The following is a 21,950-nucleotide window of genomic DNA, read 5'->3' on the forward strand; positions in this document are numbered from 1 at the left end:
TTGGTGTTATCTGTGTTCCAGATGTTGGCCATTCTAATAGGTTAATAGTAGTATCTCATTTTTAAAAAATAATTTATTTATTAATCAGAGAGAGAGAGCACAAGCAGGGGGGAACAGCAGGCAGAGGGAGAAGCAGGCTCCCCACTGAGCCAGGAACCCAGCACAGAGCTGGATCCCAGGACCCCAGGATCATGACCTGGGCCAAAAGCAGACACTTAACCAACTGAGCCACCCACATGTCCCAGTAGTATCTCATGGTTTTGACATACGATGGGAAGAATTTTTTTCATTGATTGTTTGCTGTCTGTATGTCTTGGTAAGTTGTCTGTTAAGGTCCTTGGCAAAATTTTTTAAGTCGGTTTTTTTCTTTTATTGTAGAGTGTTAAGAATTCTTTATGTATTTTGGAAAACCATCCTTTATCAGATGTGTCTTTTGCAAATATTTTCTCCTAGGTTGTGGCTTATTTCTCAATCTCCTGACATTATCTTTCTCAGAGCAGTTTTTAATTTTAATGAATTCTAGCTTATCAATTATTTCTTCCATAGTTCACACCTTTGTTGTAACTAAAAATTCATTGCTCTACCCAAGGTCATGTAGACTTTCTCCTGTGTGATCTATCAAGAGTTTTAGAGATTTGGGTTTTACAGTTAAGCCCATGATATATTTTAAGTTGATATTTGTGAAGAATATAAGGTCTGTGTCTAGATTCATTTTTTTAAATGTGGATAATTTAGTCGTTTCAGTACCATTTGTTGCAAAGGCTATTTTTGCTCCATTGTATTCCCTTTGCTCCTTTAAGATACACTAACTAGTGTATATGGGGTATCTATCTCTGGGCTATTTTGTTCCATTGTTGTATTTTTCCATTTTTTCACCAATACCACACTGTCTTGATTAATGTAGCTTTAGAGTAAGTCTTAAAGTCTGGTAGTATCAATCTTCCAACTTTGTTCTTCTTTAATACTGTGTTGGCTTTTCTGGGCCACATAAACTCTCCATTTAATTTTAGAATCAATTTATTAAGTTATTGCCAAAATAACTTGCTGGAATTTTGACTGGGATTGCACTGAACCTACATATCAAGATGGGAAGAACTAACTTCTTGATGATATTGACTTTTCCTATCCATAAACATGGGATATCTCTTTGTTTCATTTTCTTTGATTTCCTTTGTCTCATTTTGTCGTTTTCCTCATATAGATCCTGTACCTATTTCATTAGTCTATGCCTAACTATTTCATTTGGGAAGGGAGATACTAATATAAAAGTTATTATGTTTTTAATTTCAAATTCTATTTGTTGATTTCTGGCATATAGGAAACAACAGACTTTTATATATTTATTAACTTGTATCCTGCAAACTTCTCTTAATCACTTAGTAGTTCTGGGATTTCTTTTTTGTCAATTCTTTTGTATTTCCCCATATATAATTATATCATCTGTGGACAAAGACAGGTTTAGTTTTTCCTTCCCAATTTGTATAACTTTTATTTCCTTTTCTTATTTTACAGAATTAGCTAGAAATTTTAATATGATGTTGAAAAGAAGTGATGAGAGAGGAATTCCTTGCTTTGTACCTGATCTTAGTAGGAAAGCCTTGCAATTCTTTCCATTAAATATGATGTTAGCTCTAGGGTCTTGTTTTGTTTTTTGTAGATATTCTTTATCAAGTAGAAGAAATTTCCTTCTATCTCTAGTAGTTTGCTGAAAATTTTTATCATAAATGAATGTTGGATTTCATCAAACGTTTTTTCTGCCTTTGTTGATATCTTCATGCGATTTTCCTTTTTTAGTCTGGTAATGTGGTGGATTCTGTTAATTGATTTTGAAATGTTGAAATAGCTTTGCATACCTGGAATAAATCCCACTTAGTCATAGTGTATAATTCTTTTTATAACATAGTTGGAATTGATTTTACTAATAATAGGTTGAAGACTTCTGCCTCTATCTCTATGAGAGATATTGCTTTGTAGTTTTCTTTTCTTGTAATGTCTTTGTCTGGTTTTGGCATTAGAGTTATGCTGAGCTCTTAACTCTGCTTTATTTATCAATATGTTTATCTCTATGTCAGAACCATCCTATATTGATTAATCTACCTTTGTAGTAAGTTTTGAAATCATAAGTGTCAATTCTCAACTTTATCGTCTTTCTCAATTTTTTTTTTTTTTTTACTATACTACAATTTCCATTGAATTTTAATATCAGCTTGTCAATTTCTGAGGGAAAAGTAGCTGGGATTTTATTTTTTTAAAGATTTTATTTATTTATTTGACAAGGAGAGAGAGATCACAAGTAGATAAAGAGGCAGGCAGAGAGAGAGGGGCAGACAGGCTCCCTGCTGAGCAGAGATCCCCATTCGAGCCTCAATCCCAGGACCCTCAGATCATGACCTGAGCGAAGGCAGAGGCTTAACCCACAGAGCCACCCAGGCACCCCAGTAGCTGGGATTTTAAAAAGGCTTCTTTGAATTAATAAGTGAATTTGAAGAGCATTACCATCTTAACAACATTAGAATTTCTGATCCATGAACATCTGATGTCTTCCATTTATTTAAGTATTCTTTAATTTCTTTGACCAGTGTTTTGTAGTTAAAATTGCACACAAGTCTTGTTTGTTTTTAGCTAAATTTATTCTTAACTATTTTATTTCTTTTGGTGCCATTTGAAGTGAAACTGGTTCATTCCAATTTTTTTTTAAAGATTTTATTTATTTATTCGACAGAGAGAGATCACAAGTAGGCAGAGAGGCAGGCAGAGAGAGAGAGGAGGAAGCAAGCTCCCCACCAAGGAGAGAGCCCGATGCGAGACTCGATCCCAGGACCCTGTGATCATGACCTGAGCCGAAGGTAGAGGCTTTAACACTCTGAGCCACCCAGGCACCCCCATTCCAATTTTTGATTGCTCATTGCCAGTATATAAAAATAAATTTGAATTTTGCGTATTGATCTTGCATCCTACAACCTTGCTTTTGCCAATCCCTTAATTTTTCTACATGAATGATCATGTCATCTGCAAATGGAGATAATTTATTTCTTCCTTCCATATTTGAATACCTTGTTTTTTTTTTTTTTCTTGCCCCATTGCCTGAGCTGGATCTCCTTATTAATGTTGAGTAAAAGTGGCCAGAATGGGCATCCTCATCTTTATGGTCTTAGGGGAAAAGCTCTCAGTGGCTCATTATTAAATATGCTTTTTACTGTGCATTTTTCAGAGATGATTTTTTAGGTTGAGGAAGTTTCCTTAAATTCCCAGTTTGTTCATTGTTTTCATCATGCAAGAATTTTAGGTTTGGGGGTGCCTAGTTGGCTCAATTTGTTAAGCCTCTGACTCTTGATTTCAGCCCAGGTCATGATGTCAGAGTGGTAAGATGGAGTCCTGTGTCATTCTCAGCCCTGGTGTGGAGCCTGCTTAAGATTTTCTCTCTTTGGGGCTCCTGGGTAGCTCAGTGGGTTAAAGCCTCTGCCTTCGGCTCAGGTCGTGATCTCAGGGTCCTGGGATCGAGTCCCGCATCAGCCTCTCTGCTCAGCGGGGAGCCTGCTTCCCCCTCTCTCTCTGCCTGCCTCTCTGCCTACTTGTGATCTCTGTCTGTCAAATAAATAAGTAAAATCTTTAAAAAAAAAAAAAAAAAAAATATATCTTTTCCCCCCCCCCCCCCACTTTTTATCTTCATTAAAAAAAAAAAAAAAAAAAAAAAAAAAAAAGAAAGAAAGAAGAATACTAGGCTTTGTCAAATGTTTTTCCTACATCCATTAAATGATGATGTGGCTTTGGGCCTTTATTAATATGATGCATTTCATGGAGGCACCTGGGTGGCTTAGGTCATGATCTCAGGGTCCTGGGATTGAGCCTGCCTTGGGTTCCCTGCTCAGTGGGGAGTCTGCTTTTCCCTCTCCCTTTGCCCTTCCCCTGGCTTATGCTCTCTCTCTCTTTCAAATAAATAAATACAATCTCTTTTAAAAAATAGATGCATCACATGGATTAATTTTTGATGGTAAACTAGTCATTCATTCTTGGGATAAATTCTACTTGCTCTTGGTTTTAATCTCTCTTTTTTTTTTAGATGATGATTTTTTCCTAGGATTTTGTTGATGAATTTTGTATCATTATTCATAAAGCATATTGGTATGTAATTTTCTTTTCCTGTAATATCTTCATCTGGTTTGGTACCAGGTATCACTCTTCTCATAGAGTGAATTAGGAAAAATCCTTCTTCTTCTATTTTTTTAAGGAGTTTATGAAAAGTTGGTATTTATTCTTTTTATTTTGTTATCATGTCATGTTAGTCACCATTTAGTACATCATTAGTTTTTGAAGTAGTGTTCAATGATTCATTGTTTGCATATAACACCCAGTGCTCCATGTAATACATGCCCTCCTTAATATCCATCACTGGGTCAACCCATCCCTCCACCTCCCTTCCCTCTGAGTCCATAGTCTTTCATGGTTTATCTCCCCCTCTGACTTCCCCGCCTTCATTTTCCCCTTCCTTCTCCCAAAGTCTCCATGCATTCCTTATGTTTCACAAATAAGCAAAACCATATGATAACTGACTTTCTCTGCTTGACTTATTTCACTTAGCATAATCTCCTCCAGTTCCATCCATGTTGATGCAAAAAACTGGATATTCTTCCTTTTTGATGGCTGAGTAAATATTCCATCGTATATATGGACCACATCTTCTTTATCCATTCATCTGTTGAAGAGCATCAGCTCCTTCCATAGTTTGGCTATTGTGGATATTGCTGCATGCATACTGTGGGGTGCATGTGGCCCTTCTTTTCACTACATCTGTATCTTTAGGGTAAATACACAATAGTGCAATTGCTGGGTCATATGGTTGCTCTATTTTTAACTTTTTGAGTAACTTCCGTATTATTTTCCAGAGTGGCTATTCCCACCAACAGTGTAAAGTGTTCCCCTTTCTCGACAACTGTCCAATATTTGTTTTTTCTTGCCTTGTCAATTTTTGCCATTCTAACTGGTGTAAGGTGATACCTCAATGTGATTTTGATTTGAATTTCCCTGATGGCTAACGATGAGGAACATTTTTTCATGTGTCTGTTAGCTATTTGTATGTCTTCTTTTTTATTTTATTTTTTTTATTTTCAGCATAACAGTATTCATTGTTTTTGCACCACACCCAGTGCTCCATGCAATCCGTGCCCTCTCTAATACCCACCACCTGGTTCCCCCAACCTCCCACCCCCTGCCCCTTCAAAACCCTCAGATTGTTTTCTTTTGAGAAGTGTCTGTTCATGTTTTCTGCCCATTTTTTTACTTATTTGTTTTTGGGGTGTTAAGTTTGAGAAGTTCTTTATAGATCCTGGATATCAACACTTTGTCTGTAGTGTCATTTGCAATATCTTCTCCCATTCTGTGGGTTCTCTCTTTGTTTTGCTATTTCCTTTGCTGAATTCTTAAATGTTTGGTAGAATTTAATGGTGAATCTATCTGTTGCTGTGCTTAAATTATTAAAAGTAAAGTATTGAAGTCTCCAGCTATTATCATTGTTGGTTTTTCTGTTTTCCCTTCAGTTCTTTAGAGTTTTTTTTTTTTTTTTCCTTCATGTATTTTGGAACTCCACTGCTAGGTGAACATGTGTTTATCTTTTTTATAATTTTCTGACCCTAAAAATGTTCCCACTTTATCTCTGGTGATGCTTTATGTTTTCTTCTTTGAGTTCATTTTTTGTCCAATATTGTTATACTTATTCCAGTTTGTATGATTACAATTTTTATGCTATAGCTCCTGCATTCCTTGCTTTTAATGAATTTATATCTGGAATTGTGTGACTTCTTTAAAAAAAATTTATTTATTTACTTACTTACTCACTTATTATTTATTTAGTGTTGGAGTTTGGAAAGGAAGGAGAGGAGGGGGAATGGGAAAGAGTGAGGGGTAAAGATTCTTGAGCAGACTCGATTCTGAGGGAGGAGCCTCACACGGGGCTCCATCCCACAATCTCGAGATCATGACTTGATCAAGAACCAAGTGTTGAAACCAAGAGTTGGATGCTTAACCAACTGAGCCACCTAGGCATCCCAAATGTGTGACTTCCATATATATCACATAGTTGGGTCTTTATTTTTATCCAGTCTGATAATTTCTACCTTTTGATTGGGTTGTTTAAATCATTCACATTTAAAGGTATTTTTAGTATGGTCTCACTTACCTGTGGTAACTATTACATCATTTTTGTTGTTATTTGTCCCTTTTTTTGCCTCTTTTTGTATTAAATAGATATTTCTTAATGTATTATTTTAATTTATTGTAATTGACATACTGTTCACCACATACACCTTAAAATAGAATATAATTCAGATTTGTACTAATTTCCAGTGAAATATAGAAACTTTATCCCCAGGTAGCTCAGTCTTGCCTTCCTTTTTTATTTTGCAATTATTTTTTCTTTTTTAAATTTTTATTTAAATACAATTAATTAACATATAATATATTATTAGTTTCAGAGGTAGAGTTCAGTGATTCATCAGCTGCATATAATTTCCATAAGTGTGACTAACCCAATAATATATTGTTACAATCCTTTTTTTTATGATTTTGGACATCTAACTGCTTTCTGAATTTATTTCAGATGATGAATAACTTGTTAAATTTATTGGTGACCCTTTTTATGTGAGGAATCATTTTTCTCTTGTTTTAAAAATTTTCCTTTTTTTTTTTTTTTTCCTTTTAAAATTTGACTGGGTCTTGGGATTCTGGATCTCTTTACATTTCCCCACTGAGGGTTCGTTAAACTTCTTGAATGAATAAATTAATATTTTTCATCAAATTTGAAAAATTTTCTGCTTCTTCCTCTTTTTCTGGTACTCCCATTTTGTGCATATTACTGCATTTAATGGTGTCTTCAATTTTTTTGTGAGTTTCTGTTTATTTTTCACTTCTTTTCTCTGTTTTTTAGATTGAACAATCTCTATCAATCTATTATTAAGTTTGCTGATTCTTTCTGTATTACTAGTGTAAAATATAGAAGCATCGATACTGACTAGGAAACATGCACTTCTAGAAAAGTTTGAGTAGCAGGTAACAAAGTTGTCTTCTTTTTGAAACAAACAAATATCTTACTTTGTTGAGTTTGACATTCTTTAAAAAGATAAACATACACTTACCATATGATCTACCATTTCTAGATGGTTACCATACACAAATGAACATAAATCCATGAAAAGACTTGTATACAAATGTTCATAGCAGCTTAATTTGTAAAAGTTAAAACTGGATACAACCTGTATGTCCTTCAACATTTGATTGAATGAATGTATTATGTTATATCGATACAATGGTGCATTACTGAGTAATAAAAAGTAATTAATTAATTATTGACATATGATATACTATATAGTAATATCAAGAAATTATGCTGAGCAAAAAGCCAGATAAAAATAATATATTCTGCATTATTCTGTCTATAGAAAATTCTAGGAAATATAAACTAACCTTTAGTGAAAGAAAGCTGGTCAGTAATTGTTAGGACATGGTTTGGGGGGGTACATGGGAGAAGGTGGAGATAATTTTCCATTGCAAAAGGGAACTTTTCAGATAATGGATATCCTCAATATCTTGATGGTGATGACGGTTTCTGAAGTATATATATATACTCCAAGTTTATCAAATTGTACAGTTTAAATGTGTTTACTGTACAAGAATTATACCCCAATAAAACTGTTAAAAATAAATAAAATAAAATGGAGTCCAGAAATAGAGTCATCATTACACGGACAATTGAATTTACATGAGGGAGGCAAATCAATATACTTGGGACAGAAAATTGTTTTCAGAAAGGGATCCTGAAATAACATACTTCATATTAAGGAAGGAAGCACAACTCAACATTTTCTCACACTGTGCCAAACTATTAATCTGTGAAGGGCCATAGACTTAAACATAAACAAGTTAAAACAACAAAGTTTCTAGAAGAAAACATGAGAGAACACTTCACAACTTTGGGATAATCAAAGATTTTCTGGAAATCTTTGGAAAATCTGAAAGGAGTTGGTAATCATTAACCATGGATTATTGGTAATCAATAAAAAAGTGATAAATGGGGGGGAGGAGTCAAGATGGCGGAGAAGTAGCAGGCTGAGACTACTTCAGGTAGCGGGAGATCAGCTAGATAGCTTATCTAAAGATTGCAAACACCTACAAATCCAACGGGAGATCGAAGAGAAGAAGAACAGCAACTCTAGAAACAGAAAATCAACCACTTTCGGAAAGGTAGGACTGGTGGAGAAGTGAATCCAAAACAACAGGAAGATAGACCGCGGGGGGAGGGGCCGGCTCCCGGCAAGCGGCGGAGCAACGGAGCACAAAATCAGGACTTTTAAAAGTCTGTTCCGCTGAGGGACATCGCTCCAGAGGCTTAACCGGGGTGAAGCCCACGCAGGGTCAGCGTGGCCTCAGGTCCCGCAGGGTCACAGAAGGATCGGGGGTGTCTGAGTGTCGCAGAGCTTACAGGTATTAGAACAGGGAAGCCGGCTACAGAGACAGAGCCGAGGAGTGAGCTCTAGTCTCGGGGTTACCTTGAACCGGTCGCAGGCTCGGTCAGCTCGGAGCGCGGCCGGAGGCAGGGTGACGGGAGTAAATCGGCGCTGTTCTCTGAGGGCGCACTGAGGAGTGGGGCCCCGGGCTCTTGGCTCCTCCGGGCCGGAGACCGGGAGGCCGCCATCTTCATTCCCGCCCTCCGGAACTCTACGGAAAGCACTCAGGGAACAAAAGCTCCCGAAAGCAAACCCGAGCGGATTACTCAGCCCGGCCCCTGGTAAGGGCGGTGCAACTCCGCCCGGGGCAAAGACACTTGAGAATCACTACAACAGGCCCCTCCCCCAGAAGATCAACAAGAAACCCAGGCAGGACCAAGTTCAACTACCAAGGAGTGCAGTTTCAATACCAAGGAGAGCAGCGGAATTCCAAAGGAGGAGAAAGCAAAGCACGGAACTCATGGCTTTCTCCCCATGATTTTTTAGCCTTGCAGTTAATTTAATTTTTTTTCTTTTTCAATTTATTTTTCTTCTTCTGCTAAAATTTTTTAACTTTTACCCTTTCCTTTTTTAACGTTTTTTAACTAGTTTATCTAATATATATATTCTTTTTTTCCTTTTTATATTTTTTCTTTATTGGTTTTCTTTTTTAATTGTTTCTTTCTTTTTTTTTCATTTTTTTTTTCTTCTTTCTGAACCTCTTTTTATCCCCTTTCTCCCCCCTCACAATTTGGGATCTCTTCTGATTTGGTTAAAGCATATTTTCCTGGGGTTGTTGCCACCCTTTTAGTATTTTACTTGCTCCTTCATATACTCTTATCTGGACAAAATGACAAGGCGGAAAAATTCACCACAAAAAAAAGAACAAGAGGCAGTACCAAAGGCTAGGGACCTAATCAATACAGACATTGGTAATATGTCATATCTAGAGTTCAGAATGATGATTCTCAAGGTTCTAGCCGGGCTCGAAAAAGGCATGGAAGATATTAGAGAAACCCTCTTGGGAGATATAAAAGCCCTTTCTGGAGAAATAAAAGAACTAAAATCTAACCAAGTTGAAATCAAAAAAGCTATTAATGAGGTGCAATCAAAAATGGAGGCTCTCACTGCTAGGATAAATGAGGCAGAAGAAAGAATTAGCGATATAGAAGACCAAATGACAGAGAATAAAGAAGCTGAGCAAAAGAGGGACAAACAGCTACTGGACCACGAGGGGAGAATTTGAGAGATAAGTGACACCATAAGGCGAAACAACGTTAGAATAATTGGGATTCCAGAAGAAGAGGAAACAGAGAGGGGAGCAGAAGGTATATTGGAGAGAATTATTGGAGAGAATTTCCCCAATATGGCAAAGGGAACAAGCATCAAAATCCAGGAGGTTCAGAGAACCCCCCTCAAGATCAATAAGAATAGGTCCACACCCCATCACCTAATAGTAAAATTTACAAGTCTTAGTGACAAAGAGAAGATCCTGAAAGCAGCCCGGGAAAAGAAGTCTGTAACGTACAACGGTAAAAATATTAGATTGCCAGCAGACTTATCCACAGAGACCTGGCAGGCCAGAAAGAGCTGGCATGATATATTCAGAGTACTAAACGAGAAAAACATGCAGCCAAGAATACTATATCCAGCTAGGCTATCATTGAAAATAGAAAGAGAGATTAAAAGCTTCCAGGACAAACAAAAACTGAAAGAATTTGCAAATACCAAACCAGCTCTACAGGAAATATTGAAAGGGGTCCTCTAAGCAAAGAGAGACCCTAAAAGTAGTAGATCAGAAAGGAACAGAGACAATATACAATACCAGTCACCTTACAGGCAATACAATGGCACTAAATTCATATCTCTCAATACTTACCCTGAATGTTAATGGGCTAAATGCCCCAATCAAAAGACACAGGGTATCAGAATGGATAAAAAAACAAAACCCATCTATATGTTGCCTACAAGAAACTCATCTTAAACCCGAAGACACCGCCAGATTTAAAGTGAGGGGGTGGAAAAGAATTTACCATGCTAATGGACATCAGAAAAAAGCAGGAGTGGCAATCCTTATATCAGATCAATTAGATTTTAAGCCAAAGACTATAATAAGAGATGAGGAAGGACACTATATCATACTCAAAGGAACTGTCCAACAAGAAGATCTAACAATTTTAAATATCTATGCCCCTAACGTGGGAGCAGCCAACTATATAAACCAATTAATAACAAAATCAAAGAAACACATCGACAATAATACAATAATAGTAGGGGACTTTAACACTCCCCTCACTGAAATGGACAGATCATCCAAGCAAAAGATCAACAAGGAAATAAAGGCCTTAAATGACACACTGGACCAGATGGACATCACAGATATATTCAGAACATTTCATCCCAAAGCAACAGAATACACATTCTTCTCTAGTGCACATGGAACATTCTCCAGAATAGATCATATTCTCGGTCCTAAATCAGGTCTCAACCGTTATCAAAAGATTGGAATCATTCCCTGCATATTTTCAGACCACAATGCTCTGAAGCTAGAACTCAATCACAAGAGGAAATTTGGAAAGAACCCAAATACATGGAGACTAAACAGCATCCTTCTAAAGAATGAATGGGTCAACCAGGAAATTAAAGAAGAGTTGAAAAAATTCATGGAAACAAATGATAATGAAAACACAACGGTTCAAAATCTGTGGGACACGACAAAGGCAGTCCTGAGAGGAAAATATATAGCGGTACAAGCCTTTCTCAAGAAACAAGAAAGGTCTCAGGTACACAACCTAACCCTACACCTAAAAGAGCTAGAGAAAGAACAAGAAAGAAACCCTAAACCCAGCAGGAGAAGAGAAATCATAAATATCAGAGCAGAAATCAATGAAATAGAAACCAAAAAAACAATAGAACAAATCAACGAAACTAGGAGCTGGTTCTTTGAAAGAATTAATAAGATCGATAAACCCCTGGCCAGACTTATCAAAAAGAAAAGAGAAAGGACCCAAATAAAATAAAATCATGAATGAAAGAGGAGAGATCCCAACTAACACCAAAGAAATACAGACAATTATAAGAACATACTATGAGCAACTCTACGCCAACAAATTTGACAATCTGGAAGAAATGGATGCATTCCTAGAGACATATAAACTACCACAACTGAACCAGGAAGAAATAGAAAGCCTGAACAGACCCATAACCAGTAAGGAGATTGAAACAGTCATCAAAAATCTCCAAACAAACAAAAGCCCAGGGCCAGATGGCTTCCCGGGGGAATTCTACCAAACATTTAAAGAAGAACTAATTCCTATTCTCCTGAAACTGTTCCAAAAAATAGAAATGGAAGGAAAACTTCCAAACTCATTTTATGAGGCCAGCATCACCTTGATCCCAAAACCAGACAAGGATCCCATCAAAAAAGAGAACTACAGACCAATATCCTTGATGAACACAGATGCAAAAATTCTCGCCAAAATACTAGCCAATAGGATTCAACAGTACATTAAAAGGATTATTCACCACGACCAAGTGGGATTTATTCCAGGGCTGCAAGGTTGGTTCAACATCCGCAAATCAATCAATGTGATACAACACATTAATAAAAGAAAGAACAAGAACCATATGATACTCTCCATAGATGCTGAAAAAGCATTTGACAAAGTACAGCATCCCTTCCTGATCAAAACTCTTCAAAGTGTAGGGATAGAGGGCACATACCTCAATATTATCAAAGCCATTTATGAAAAGCCCACCGCAAATATCATTCTCAATGGAGAAAAACTGAAAGCTTTTCCGCTAAGGTCGGGAACACGGCAGGGATGTCCGTTATCACCACTGCTATTCAACATAGTACTAGAAGTCTTAGCCTCAGCAATCAGACAACAAAAGGAAATTAAAGGCATCCAAATCGGCAAAGAAGAAGTCAAACTATCACTCTTCGCAGATGATATGATACTATATGTGGAAAACCCAAAAGACTCCACTCCAAAACTGCTAGAACTTGTACAGGAATTCAGTAAAGTGTCAGGATATAAAATCAATGCACAGAAATCCGTTGCATTTCTCTACACCAACAACAAGACAGAAGAAAGAGAAATTAAGGAGTCAATCCCATTTACAATTGCACTCAAAACTATAAGATACCTAGGAATAAACCTAACCAAAGAGACTAAGAATCTATACACAGAAAACTATAAAGTACTCATGAAAGAAATTGAGGAAGACACAAAGAAATGGAAAAATGTTCCATGCTCCTGGATTGGAAGAATAAATATTGTGAAAATGTCTATGCTACCTAAAGCAATCTACACATTTAATGCAATTTAATGCAATACATATTTAATCCATTTTTTTCAAAGAAATGGAACAAATAATCCTAAAATTTATATGGAACCAAAAAAGACCTCGAATAGCCAAAGCAATATTGAAAAAGAAAGCCAAAGTTTGTGGCATCACAATTCCTGACTTCAAGCTCTATTACAAAGCTGTCATCATCAAGACAGCATGGTACTGGCACAAAAACAGACACATAGATCAATGGAACAGAATAGAGAGCCCAGAAATAGACCCTCAACTCTATGGTCAACTAATCTTTGACAAAGCAGGAAAGAATATCCAATGGAAAAAAGACAGCCTCTTCAACAAATGGAGTTGGGAAAATTGGACAGCCACATGCAGAAAAATGAAATTGGATCATTTCCTTACACCACACACGAAAATAGACTCCAAATGGATGAAGGATCTCAATGTGAGAAAGGAATCCATCAAAATCCTTGAGGAGAACACAGGCAGCAACCTCTTCGACCTCAGCCGCAGCAACATCTTCCTAGGAACATCGCCAAAGGCAAGGGAAGCAAGGGCAAAAATGAACTATTGGGATTTTATCAAGATCAAAAGCTTTTGCACAGCAAAGGAAACAGTTAACAAAACCAAAAGACAACTGACAGAATGGGAGAAGATATTTGCAAATATCATATCAGATAAAGGGCTAGTGTCCAAAATCTATAAAGAACTTAGCAAACTCAACACCCAAAGAACAAATAATCCAATCAAGAAATGGGCAGAGGACATGAACAGACATTTCTGCAAAGAAGACATCCAGATGGCCAACAGACACATGAAAAAGTGCTCCACATCACTCGGCATCAGGGAAATACAAATCAAAACCACAATGAGATATCACCTCACACCAGTCAGAATGGCTAAAATTAACAAGTCAGGAAATGACAGATGCTGGCGAGGATGCGGAGAAAGGGTAACCCTCCTACACTGTTGGTGGGAATGCAAGCTGGTGCAACCACTCTGGAAAACAGCATGGAGGTTCCTCAAAATGTTGAAAATAGAACTACCCTATGACCCAGCAATTGCACTGCTGGGTATTTACCCTAAAGATACAAACGTAGTGATCCGAAGGGGCACGTGCACCCGAATGTTTATAGCAGCAATGTCTACAATAGCCAAACTATGGAAAGAACCTAGATGTCCATCAACAGACGAATGGATAAAAAAGATGTGGTATATATACACAATGGAATACTATGCAGCCATCAAAAGAAATGAAATCTTGCCATTTGCGACGACGTGGATGGAACTAGAGGGTATCATGCTTAGCGAAATAAGTCAATCGGAGAAAGATAACTATCATATGATCTCCCTGATATGAGGGAGAGGAGATGCAACATGGGGGGTTGGGGTAGGAGAAGAGTAAATGAAACAAGATGGGATTGGGAGGGAGACAAACCATAAGTGACTCTTAATCTCACAAAACAAACTGAGGGTTAATGGGGGGAGGGGGGTTGGGGGGGTGGGATTATGGACATTGGGGAGGGTATGTGCTATGGTGAGTGCTGTGAAGTGTGTAAACCTGGCGATTCACAGACCTGTACCCCTGGGGATAAAAATATATGTTTATAAAAAATAAAATTTAAAAAAAAAAGTGATAAATAGAATTTCATCTAAATTAAAAAAAATTAATGACACTGAAGACTACTTATATTTCACAAATTTGTATCCTTACTGTACATAGAACTTCTACAACTCAGTAATTAAAACTCAACTAACCTAATTAAAAAAAAATACTTAGAAACTTGAATGGACCCTACACAGAGGAAATAGTGACATGGTAAAAGTAATAAGAGATAAAGGGTAGTTTCTGAGCGGGGAGACAGGAGAAAGCTTTCTGGATTGACATGATAGTTCTATATTTCTACAGGGATGTGGGTTATGCATTTGCCAAAGCTGATCAAACTATGTACTTCAGATCTATTTATTCTACTCTATGCAACTTAATCCTTGATTTAAAAAAAAAGAAAAGACACATCAGTACCATATTTAGCCTCTGTAAAATTGCAAGAAATGTAATCACAGCCTGGACTTAGAGAAAACACAGTAGCTCAATATTATTATTTTATGTGCCTATGCATTCATATTAAACCCATTATGATGACGAAGTGACCCTGGTGAACCATTGGAGCTTCCCAGTCTTGCTTCATAAAGACACAGATACCTCTCAATGACAGTGAAAACCTTATTATGTAAGATCAGTGTACATTATTCTATAAATTCTAAATCATTTTAGTATTTCCCATCTCCATTAATGACAAATTTGACTAAAATTCCTCAGGAAATATATACTATTCGTGTATGAACACCAAAGGAATTAATTTTGATTGATTTTATTAATTATCTGTGTCTAATGTCTTTATAGTAATAAGGGATGTTTAAAACAGAGTCAGTAGTGAATGGCATGCCAAGTGGTTACTTGAATACATTCCACAATTTATTGTTTCTTCTTCAAGAATAAAATGAGCTTTTAATGTCATTTACATTTTATAATAAATATTTTTGAGATAATTATAGATTCACGCATAGTTGTAAGAAATAAGACAAAGAGATCCTGTGTACCCTTTAACCAGTTTCCACCAATTGCACATTTTATATATCTTGTAAAACTGCATTAGGATATCATAACTAGGATGTTAACAGTGATATGAAGATACAGATCATTCTATTACCTTAAAGATCCGTAAGGTTCCCCAATTATAGCCACATCCTCTCCCCTTCTGCTAGCACCCCTGCTTGACCCCTGGTAACCACTTATCTTCTTTTGTATAATTTTGTCATCTCAAAAATGTTATATAAATGGAATCATACTGTTTGTACCTCTCTGGGATTGGCAGTTGTTTCACTCAGCATAATTCTCTGGAGATTCATCTAGGTTATCACGATTATAAATACAAAATATAAAATAATTTTATTGTTTTTGAGAAGTATTCCTTAGTATAAATGTACTGCATTTTTTTTTCATCATTCACCCATTAAACAAGGATTGTTTTTAAGTTTTTGGCAATTATGAAATAAAGCTGTTATATACCTAGTTGTACAGATTTTTAAGTGAACATAAGTTTTCAGTACTCTGGTAAAAATGCCCAGGAGTGGGTTGTACGATAGTTGTTTCCTTAGGTTCATAAGAAAGTACCAAACTGTTACCCTGAGTGGCTCCACAATTTTTACATTTCCATGAGCAATGTATGAGTGATTCTCCTTTACCACATCATTGTTAACATTAGGTGTTGTTATTTTTTTTTATTATTATTTTAACCATTCTGACAAGTATGCTGGAATATCTTTTTTTTTTTTTAAAGATTTTATTTATTTATTTGTCAGAGCGAGCGAGCGAGCACAGGCAGACAGAGTGGCAGGCAGAGGCAGAGGGAGAAGCAGGCTCCCCACAGAACAAGGAGCCCGATGTGGGACTCGATCCCAGGACGCTGGGATCATGACCTGAGCCAAAGGCAGCTGCCCAACCAACTGAGCCACCCAGGCATCCCTGGAATATCTTTTGTGATCATAATTTGCACTTACCTAATGGCTAATGATGTTGAATCTTTTCATGTGTTTATTTTGCTATCAGTACATACTATTCATGTCTTTTTCCATTTCCAAATTAATTTGTTTCGTTTCACTGTTGAGTTTTGACAACTCTTTATATATTCTTGATACTAGTTCTTTGTCAGATACGTGGTTTGCAAACATTTCCTTCAAATTCCAGATTGCCTTTACATCCTATCAACAATTTTTCACAGAGCAGAAGTATTTAATTTTGATGATGTCTAATGGTCAACATTTTTCATTTATACATTACACTTTTGGTATTGAGTTTTATATCTTGTAGCCTTAGAAGGCAAAGATTTTTCTATTTTTCCCTAATACCTCAAAAATTTTACACTTTACATTTAAGTCCATAATTCCTTTTGAGTTAATCCATTTGAGTTATTTTGTTTGTTTGTTTGATTGTTAATGGACATGCAATTACTCTTGCACCAGTTGTTGAAATGGTTATCTCTTTGCTCTATTGAACTTCTTTTGCACATTTGTCAAAATCATCTGGACTCATTTTCGTGGATCTATTTCTTGGCTCTATTTCTTGGCTCTCTATTTTGTTCCATTGATCCATGTCTATCCTTCCATCACAGTCTTGGTTACCAAATCTGTATAATAAGTCTTGATATCAGACAGACTGATTCCTCCCACTTTCTCCTTTTTTATAGTTGTTTTAGCTATTCTAGTGTTGGTTGTTTGTTTGTTTGTCTTGCCTTACCATAAGATTATTAAATAGTTTGGTCTGTATCTACAAAAAAATCCTGCTGGGATTCAGTAGGAATTTCACACAAACTGCCAACTTGAGGATAATTGAAATCTGTACAATGTTGAGTTTTCTAAGAATGAATGTGGTATCCTCTGTAGTCACTTTATCTTTGAATTTTTTTCACTAACATTGTATAGTTTGCAGCATGTAAATTTTATGCATATTTTCTTATATTCACAGAAATTAATTCATCTTTAATAACTTAATTTTGTGATTTTAAACAATGCTGCATTTTAAATTTTGGTATCTATATGGAGAAATACAATTGCTTTTTTAAATTAAATTTTATTTTTTATTTTTTTAAATTTTTTAACTTTATTTCATTTTTTCAGTGTTCTGAGATTCATTCTTTATGCACCACACCCAGTGCTCCATGCAATATGTGCTCTCCTTAATACCCACCACCAGGCTCATCCAACCCCTCACATTTTCTTAGCAATTCAGGGTCTTTTCTGGTTCCAAACAAATTTTAGGATTGTTTGTTCTAGCACTTTGAAAAATGCCAGTGGAATTTTGATCGGGAAGGCAATGAAATTATATATTGCTCTAGGCAGTATAGACATTTTAACAATGTTTATTCTTCCAATCCATGAGCATACAATTGCTTTTTGTGTGTTTATCTTACATTTTACAATCTTACTGAACCTATTAGTTCTAGGACTATTTACTTGATACATTATTTAGGATTTTCTATAGACAATCATTAGGCAGTTTTATTTTCTTCTTTCCAGTTAGTATGCATTGTGTTTCTTTTTCTTGTTTTATTACAATGGCTAAAATTTCCAGCAGTATGTTGAATAAGAGTGGTGAGAACAGACATCTCGCTTTGCTTTAATATTAGAAGAATAGCATTCAGTTTTTTACTATTAAGTACAATGTTGTCTATAGATATTTTGTAGATGCTCTTTATAAAGTTGAGAAATTTCCCTCCTCTCTTCTTATTTTTCTGAGAATTTTATTATGACTGAGTACCAAATCTTATCAAATGCCTTTTTTGCATTAGTTTATATAGTCATGTGATTTTCTTCTTTTAGTGTGTTAATATTGTGGTTTACACCAATTGATAATCAAATGTTATACCAGCTTTGTATTTCAAGAATAAATTTGCTTGGTCATCATATATTACTCAATTCTATTTACAGTATTCTTTTAAGAATTTTTATGTGTGAAGTCGTGAAAAATGTTAGTCTGTAGATATCTTTTTTAATTTTCTTTCTGTTCTGTCTGATTTTGGAATTAGGGTAATACAAGCCTCATAAAATGAGTCAGGAAGTACAATGTCGCCTATTTTCTGGAAGAGATCTCTAAAATTGGTGTTAATTCTTTGAGAGTTCATTAAGTTTCTACAGTGAAACCATTTGGGCCTGAAAATAATCTCTGGGGAATTTTTAAATTATGAATTTAATTTCCATAATAATTATAAGAAAATTCAAACCATCTACTTCATATTGTGTAATGTGGTAATTTGTTTTATTTCACCTTAGTTGTCAAATTATGTGTAGAATTATTTGTAATAGTCCCTCCCTATCCTTTTGATGTCTGCAGGGTTTATGTGGATAGCCCCTGTTTCATTTTTGATAATATGTAAATTTGAATATTTTCTCTTTTTTTTTTCTTTTCAGTCCTTCGAGATTTTTGTCAATTTTCTTGGTGACTTTAAAGAATACATTCTCTATTAATTTTTCTCTACTTTTTCTGTTTAACATTTTATTTATTTCTTCTATTTTTTATTATTTCTTTTTTTCTCTTTTTTGGGAAGATTATTTTGTTCTTTTTAAATAGATTCTTGAGATGGGTACTTAGGCTATTTCTCTCCTAATGTATGCATTTAATGCTTTACATTTCCCTCTCAACACTGCTTTAGTTGTATACACCCCCCTATAATTTTAACATGTTTTATTTTCATCCAAATTTCAATGTATTTTTTTTTTCATTTCTCTTGAGGCATCTTCTTTGATCCATGGCTAATTTAGAAATGTGTTGTTAGTTTCAGTGTATGTGGACAATTTCCTGTTACCTTTCTGCTATGAATTTCTAGTTTGATTGTCTGAGTTTAAGGATTATATTCTGTGCAATAGTAATTCTTTAGATTGTTTTTGTTTTGCTTTGTTTGCTCTGAATATGGTATATAACTTTAAGGAGATTGTCTTTTGATAATTTGAGCCAACGTGATCCAATCATTTGAAAGATTTTAAAAGCAGAACTGAAGTTTTCCAGAGGAAGAAAAAATTCTACCTGTAGACTATAGCATCAGCTATCGTCTGAGAGTTTCCTGTCTGCTCTTCTGGGCCTCCCCTTTGGATTTCGGAACTTGAATACCAGTTTTCATCCTGTAGATGAGAGGAGCTCATTTCTTCTATGCTCCTCCAGTCCATTTACTAAGTGATTTCTAAATCTGTTAGTTTTGAATGGGGGCTCAGAATAGGAAAACTCTCTGCAACAGGTTCAGGATGTTGTCCATGCTACTTTGACACCTGGGGCCAGGAGATCCAACAAATCAGAAGTGGTGGTGGCACTTTGAAATCTGTTCAGAATCTTCATAGGCTCCTATAGGTGAATTGTAGGAAATCTCCTAAGATTTGAATCAAAAACCTGACCTCCATTTAAGATAATCTCCTTTTGAGAAACAGCTTTTGACTTGTTTGTCCTTAGTATTAATGAAAAATGTAGCCATAGGCCAGCAAATTACCATGTGATTTCAGCAGTTCACCATGAACTGGTTGTTGCCTGATCCTTCAGGCCGTAAATGTTGGTATGCATAATAGCACTCTATTATGAAATGGAAGTGGTATATATGAGACTGGACTCAACTAGCCCCTAAAGGCACAGGTAAGTTTCATGAGAAAGTGGTCCAAATACCCATGGACCCTATTTCTGCTATAATACCTTCTCTCCCGACTACATGCATGGCTTTATGAGTCATTCCTTATAATTAGTTGACTGAAGAAGAGAAATTTGGGGCCTGATTTACTAAGAGAAATGAAAGTACTTGCCCTCAAATTGGAAATGACAGCCCTGGTACACCTTTCTGGGACATCCCTGAAGGACAGCAGTGAAGGACAATCCACCTGGTAGGCAGTACTTGGATTATTGTACCTGGCTGCACATATTGCTCAGAAAAAGAGAAATGGCCAGAGGTAGGAGCCTATCCTGATTCATGATCTGTGGTCAGTGGTTTGGCTGGATGGTCGAGACTTTAGAAGAACATGATTGTGAATGTTCAATAAAGACTGACTTCAGTTTAACCATCAAATATATAAGACAACCCACTCTGGGGATTCTAGTCAGTCTCTATCCTTAGCCACTCTTGCCACTGTCCAATGGGCTCATGAACAAAACGGTTATGGTGGCAAGGCAGAGGTTATGAAAGAGTTCAGCAACTTGGACTTCTCACCAAGGCCAACCTGGCTATGTTAAGCTGAGTGTCCTGTCTGCTAGCTGTGGAAACCAACGTAGAGTACCTGATGTGGCACCACTTCCTGAGTTGTTCAGCTAATTACCAAGTGGCAGGTTGATTACATTGAAAAGGGCAGCATTTTGTTCTTCCTCGAATAGACACACACTAGGAATAAGGGTTTATTTTCCCTGCATGCAGTTCTTCTGCCAAAACTACCATCTGTGGACTTACAGAATGCTTTATTCCACACAGCATTGCTTGACTGTGGAACTTGCATCCCAGCAAGAGATTTGCAGCCATAGGCCTGTGCTCATGGATTTCACTGGTCTTCCTGTATTTCCCCAACAGCCTGAAGCAGCTAGCTTGGTAGAATGGAGGAATGGCCTTTTGACAACTCAGTTTCAGTGCCAGCTAAGTGACAGTATCTGGGGGATGGAGAAATGCCTTCCATCAGGCTCTGTATACTTTAATTCATTGTTCAATACATAGTGCTATTTCTCTCATAGCCAAGATTCATGGATTCAAGAATCAAGAGGTAGTAATGGGAGTGGCACCATAAGGAATCCACCAGAAAAATTTCTGTTTCCTGTCTCTGGAACTTATGCTTTGTTGGTCCAGACAAAGGGAGAAATATTTCAACCAGGAGACACAACAATGATTCCTTGATATGGAATATAAGACTACTACTTGGCAACTTTGGGGTCCTCATGCTTCTGAATCAACAGGCAAGGAAGTGACTTACTATGCCTACAAGAGTGATTTCTTGTCGTATCATGGGGGAGTTGGACTGCTACTACACCATGGAGGTAAAGAGGAGGATATATCTGAAATATAGCAGATCTCTTACTGTATCCTTAGGTGATGATGTGCTATGACTAAAGTCAAGGGAAAACTGTAATAGCTCAATCCAGGCAGGAATTGTAAGGAATTCAGACAGAAATGAAGATTTGCATAACTCTACCAGACAAAAACCCATGATAACCTGAGGTACTTCCTGAAAGCAAAGGAAATGTGGAATGGGTAGTGGAAAAATGTACCAGTTACAACCATGTGTCCAGTTACAGAAATGAAGACAGTAATGATTCTGAGCATTTCTTCTTATTAAGTTGTGAATATGTTTGTATATGTGTGTGTGTATATAGTAAATCTTTGTTTTCTTCTTCTATTTTTACCTGACAGAGGATGGTTTAATAGTTAACTTTATGTCTCAGTAATTATAATTATATATAATTATATCTCAGTAATTAGACTATAAGATATCAAAGAGAAAAGTGAGCATCACCCAAGGACTTTACATCTTCTGAGGAAGGGGTTAGCACATTTTTAGCTGTACACAGGACAGTCAGATCATGTTAGGTGGAAGTATGACTCTGTTATCTCTATTTGTAGATTAAGAATGCTTTCAGAAGATATGTGTTTGCCAAAT

Source organism: Enhydra lutris, unplaced genomic scaffold, assembly GCF_002288905.1.
Source record: "Enhydra lutris kenyoni isolate GAN:26980312 unplaced genomic scaffold, ASM228890v2 scaffoldscaffold29, whole genome shotgun sequence".
Taxonomy (NCBI): domain Eukaryota; kingdom Metazoa; phylum Chordata; class Mammalia; order Carnivora; family Mustelidae; genus Enhydra; species Enhydra lutris.